The sequence below is a fragment of the Mytilus californianus genome, unplaced genomic scaffold (assembly GCF_021869535.1).
Source record: "Mytilus californianus isolate M0D057914Y unplaced genomic scaffold, xbMytCali1.0.p SCAF_20, whole genome shotgun sequence".
NCBI classification, from domain to species: Eukaryota; Metazoa; Mollusca; class Bivalvia; order Mytilida; family Mytilidae; genus Mytilus; species Mytilus californianus.
In genome coordinates, this window is record NW_026262669.1 from 4251530 (window position 1) to 4257661 (window position 6132).

Here is a 6132-nt window from a genome sequence, read left to right on the forward strand (position 1 = left end):
ATAGCAACAGAAAGATAAAATAAAAAATGAAAGCCAAATCATAAAAAAACATGTCATGTAAAACATTGGCATCACAAATCACAACAAAATCTAAACAATACTATAGAACACCATAGTTACGCACAGAGTGAACCAGAGAAATAAGGAATCCATAAATAGTATGACCATGAAGGACAGGAAAGTTCACAATAAGGAACACAACATGATCCTTTTGGTAACAAATTTGGCATGATGACTTACACACATATATAAAGGAAACTCTAAGATCAAGAAAAGGATATTGTAACTATTCAAGTTTTATTGATTATTAAAAGGTTTGGTGGATGCATTTGGTCAATGAAAATAAGGAGTAAAAAAAATTTTGTTGGAAACATGTGAGTTTGTTTCATGTTGTCTTTAAATATAATTGCATCCCAAGTTTTAATTTTTCACCCAAAACAAATTTGGTAATAGGAATCACTTCATCCATTGTTCAAAATATAATGACAGTTATAAGGGTAGGTGTTCAGTTAAATACACAGCAGTGAACACTTTTCTTCTTAACATCGACTGACCATTGAACTATATTTTCCCTTTAGCACTACTAAACTGTGGTAGTATCTTGAAGAACATTAAAACAATTTATACTCAAAACTATTTCAAAACACTATTTGTTGAATAATAATAATAATAATAATAATAATAATAATAATAATAATAATAATAATAATAATTTAATAATATAATTTTTGGTATTATTATTATTATTATTATCAAGTACATATCGAAGAATTAAGCAACAAAACTATAGAAGGTTAAAGTTTAATAAATCTTAACGAAACAATAACACAATGTAACCGTAGACACCAATATTATTGTTACATTCGTAATTAATCAGTTCCTTACCCAATCTTGCATTCCGGCAATTAGTCTCAAATGTAACAATAACTTTTTTTATTATTGTTACATTTCAATGTAACCGTAGCCAGTGCCTAAAATATATCACAGATACAAATAATTATAGTGTAATAGCAAGGTAATTATTCATAACATTATAAACAAACTAAACAATAAACTAATAAGACCATAATAGTTCATTAGAATATTAATAAATGTATAGATTATATAAAAACTTTTAACTTTATCATAAAATGGAATATATTTTGGATTGATGATATCCAGCTAGATTTGGACAAAGAGAGACAACTCCATCATTTTCATATTTCAGATGTGGGTTTGTACCGATTTCTGATACAAACAAAACAATATTAAAACAACATGATAACTGAAGCAAAGCTTAATATACTTCACCTACTGGTTTAAAATCAAATACAATGAACGATAACTATTTTACTGCACTAGATGCGCATTTCGACAATTTGATCTCTTCAGTGATTCTCAAGGCGAACATATTTGAAAATCCAAAATTCAATATAAATGTTGAAGAGCTGATACCCCCCCCCCCCCCCCCCCCAAAAAAAAAGCAACTAAAGTAAAAGTCAAACCAGGACAAACCGTAGTATACTCTAATATCAGTCGGTGTACTTCCTAGAAGATTTCATAGAGCAGAGCAATAAACAGAACAAGAAGACACGACTTTTGATATGTCCATTATTAACTGTACAGAATTTCCATGTAGTAAACACAATAATATTTTAAGTCTTCAACAATAGAATTGAGAATTGATGAATATCCCAAATTACAAGACGCAGTGATTATATAAAAATTTACCTATAAGTCTATCGAGTCAAAATGGAGAAATACATCAGGCTTATTCAGCATTATTAATAAGTTTGCCATATATTTTGTATGCCGATAACCAGTAAGTACATTAGTCAATGTTAATGTTGTTTAACTAAGGGAGAGTGAATTGAGGTTGTTATTAAATTTCTATATTATTGAGAAATGTTTGGATTGTTTTGCATATAATATACTAGTATATATAATATATATCATTTTGATATCTGCAAGTATTGTGATGAATATTTAAAACAAATCAGATAGTTATAATTTACCTATTTAGCTGTGATTCATAACGGTAAAGAACCTTTGTAATAAGAGGAACACTGTTCGTTTTCCCGTGGAAATATGAATCTACTGACATGATACTTTATCTAAGAAAAAAGTAATTGTTGTTTATGCTCAGTGGTAGCCTACAGTTCATCGGTCGTTGCCTTGTGCTATTTAAGAAGACAATACATAGTATGAACCATGTGATGTCCAGTGGCAACTTTCACTTCATTTGTCGTTGCCTTGTGTTATTTAAGAAGACAATACACAGCATGAACCATGTGATGTCCATTGGTAACTTTCATTTCATTGATCGTTGTCTTGTGTTATTTAGAAGTCCAATACATAGTGCGAATCATGTGATGTCCAGTGGGAACTTTCACTTCATTGTGCGTTGCCTTGTGTTATTTAGGAAGAAAATACATAGTATGAATCATGTGATGTTCAGTGGCAACTTTCACTTCATTGATCATTGCCTATTGCTATTTAGGAAGACAATACATAGTGTGAATCATGTGATGTCCAGTGGCAACTTTCACCTTATTGGTCGATGACTTGTGTTATTTAAGAAGACAATACATAGTGTGCCCGAACCATGTTATGTCTAGTGGCAACTTTCACCTCATTGGTCGTTGCCTTGTGTTATTTAGGAAGTGTGAACCATGTGATGTCCAGTGGCAACGTTCATTTCGTTGGTCGTTGCCTTGTGTTATTTAGGAAGACAGTGCACAGTATGAACCATGTAATATCCTGTGGTAACTTTCACTTCATTGGTTATTGCCTTGTGTTATTTAAGAATAAAATACATAGTATGAACCATGTGATGTTCATTGACAACTTTCACTTCATTTGTCGTTGTCTTGTGTTATTTAAGAATAAAATACATAGTATGAACCATGTGATGTTCAGTGGCAACTTTCACTTCATTGGTCGTTGTCTTGTGTTATTTAAGAAGACAATACACAGCATGAACCATGTGATGTCCTGTTGTAACTTTCACTTCATTGGTCGTTGTCTTGTTTTAAGGTCAATGAACCATGATGAGGGGATGGAGCTATATGATTAAGCACCATGGAGAAGAGACTTGCAAATACTAATACAACTGCATATCGAATATCATTGACTTTACATTAGTGGTTCCTCTTAAACTGATATAATCACTAACTTTAACATGTGAAATATGCAAAACATTTAAAGACGATAGACCATGACTGAGATGATGATGATGATGATGGATGGCTGCTAAGCGTCCAGCGGCAAATTAATATGCATATTCAGGACAAGATCATGTTAATGTAATATGAATAATAACCCTGCTTTGTACTAGACCGACACGCCGAACAGGATTTTTAACGTGCTAGTTCACAAGGTAACAGTCTACAGGTGTCCGTTGTCATATGGTATTTTGAACCCCATGGAAAATTGACCCCGGGGTCAAAATACCGCTATGGTAAATCGAACACCCCCCATGGTAAATTGAACCCCCTGTATGGAAAATTGAACCCCCATGGTAAATGGACCCCCCTGTCTTTTTCATTCTAGATAATTGTTATAACATTATACATTATTTTAAAGCTTATTGTAGATTGAAAATAAGATAACAAAAAGGGGAGGTCAATTTTTCATGGTAGGTAAAAAAAAATACAATGGCATGGTATAAGTGCTCTGAAGTCTTTACCAACATAATTTCATTCAAAATACTTATTGAAGCATTGTAACTAGACCATGTAGCTTAAATGCTTTGATTATTTAAAATCCTTACATATAAAGGGAGTTAAATTTTCCATGGTAAAAAAAGGGGAGGGGGTCAAATTACCATGGCTCAGTAAAAGTCAAAACATCTTTTTCAACATGTTTTATATATATACCATATATTAATTAGAGTATTAAAACTTTGAAAAGCAGTTTGAAATAATTCGATTTTTTTAAATTGGAGGTGTTTAGACAAGGGGGTTCAATTTACCATGGCAGGGGGTCAATATACCAAGGTTAATTAAAATTGTTAATAAATCTCTTCCAATATGTGACAGATATACCAAATACTAGTTACAGCATTATAACTATGTAAAATAGTGTGAACAGATATGATTTTTTGAAATTTGAGGTGTATAGGAGGGGGTTCAACATACCATGGCAGGGGGGTCAAAATACCATGGCTAAGTAAAATTTTCCAAACATCTTTATAAGCATGTTTAATATATACAAACTATTTATTGAAGTATTATGACTATGCAAAAGAGTTAGAAAAGCTATAAATTTTGAAATTGGAGGTGTATAGGTGGGGGTTCAATATACCATAGCAGGGGGGTCAAAATACCATGGCTAAGTAAAATTTTCCAAACATGTTTATAAGCATGTTTAATACATACCAACTATTTATTGGAGTATAATTACTATGTAAAGGAATTAGAAAAGCTATAATTTTTTAAATTGGAGGTGTATAGGAGGGAGTTCAATATACCATGGCAAGGGGGTCAAAATACCATGGCTAAGTAACATTTTCCAAACATCTTTATAGGCATCTTTAATACATACCAACTATTTATTTAAAATTATAGCTTTTCTAACTCCTTTACATAGAAATAATACTCCGATAAGTAGTTGGTATGTATTTAACATGCTAATAAAGATGTTTGGAAAATTTTACTTAGCCATGGTATTTTTACCCCCATGCCATGGTATAATGAACCCCCTCCTATACACCTCCAATTTCAAAAAAATCATAGCCAACATATTGTACATTAGATAATTTGCAATACTTTTTATCTAAAACAGGGGGGTTCAATCCCATGGTAGGGTTCAAAATACCATATGGGAAAAATGACCCGGGGTCAATTTTCCATATGGTATTTTGACCCCAGGTTCACTTTTCAGTGGGTTCAAAATACCATATGACACCGGAACACATTATTCTGACTCCGAGCCAACCAGTCTTTGCTCTTGCTCATTAATGCTGCGTGCTTAGCAGAGAAGCAGCAAATACCAATTTTAAAGTCTTTGGTTTGACCCAGTTGAGGTTCAATCCTACGACCTCCCACACTCGAGGTGAACACGCTACCACGAGACCACCAAAACAGTTTATCATGAATGAGGGGACAGAGCCAAAAATATAGCAGTTATCAGGAATATCTATAAATATCTTTCACTTGATATTAACCAAACAACAATCAATCAATCAACAGTCAACATGGAGATATTTCTTAATAGAATAAAATAAATGGGGAATGTGCCCATGGGACACAGATGATGAACGCTTGCATATCATATAAAATTATAAAGGGACATAACTGAAGAGCGGTAAAAGTGATGCTACCTAAATTTGTTATTGATCTAAGTTTTGTAGTAAGAAGTATTGTGTATAAGTTTCATAACATTTGGTTGAGGCTAACTTAAGTTAGAGAACGGAAACGAAAAATTCAGCATTTTTTCCATTTGTAAAGGGGCACAACTCTAGAACGGTTAAAGTGACACCACCAAAATTCAAACTTGATCTGTGTTTTGTGGTAATAAGCATTGTGTATAAATTTCATAACATTTGGTTGAGGCAAACTAAAGTAAGAGAATGGAAACGAAAAATTCAGCAATTTTTCCATTTGTAAAGGGGCATAACTCTGGAACGGTTAAAGTGACGCCACCAAAATTGTGTTTTGTGGTAATAAGCATTGTGTATAAGTTTCATAACATTTGGTTGAGGCAAACTAAAGTTAAAGAACAGAAACCAACTTTGGGATGTACAGACAGACAAGGGTAAAACTTAATGTCCCCGCTGCTAAGGCGGGGGCATAAAAACTAAGGATATGGAGATATTTCTTAATAGAATAGAAAAACTAAGGATATAGAGATATTTCTTAATAGAATAGAAAAACTAAGGATATAGAGATATTTCTTAATAGAATAGAAAAACTAAGGATATAGAGATATTTCTTGCTGTTTTTTCATTGTTGACATCTACAACTGCCAGAAAAAGTATACCCATGTCTTTCAAGGTAACATAGAGTTAGAAACAACTGTCAACACTGAAAAACTTCTTGCCTGCATAACCAACAAATATTTACCATTTTTGACACTGCCAACGCCAGAAAAAGCATACCAAAGTCTTCTACGGCTACAAGAAACTACTGTCAACAAAAGACAAAAGAGATA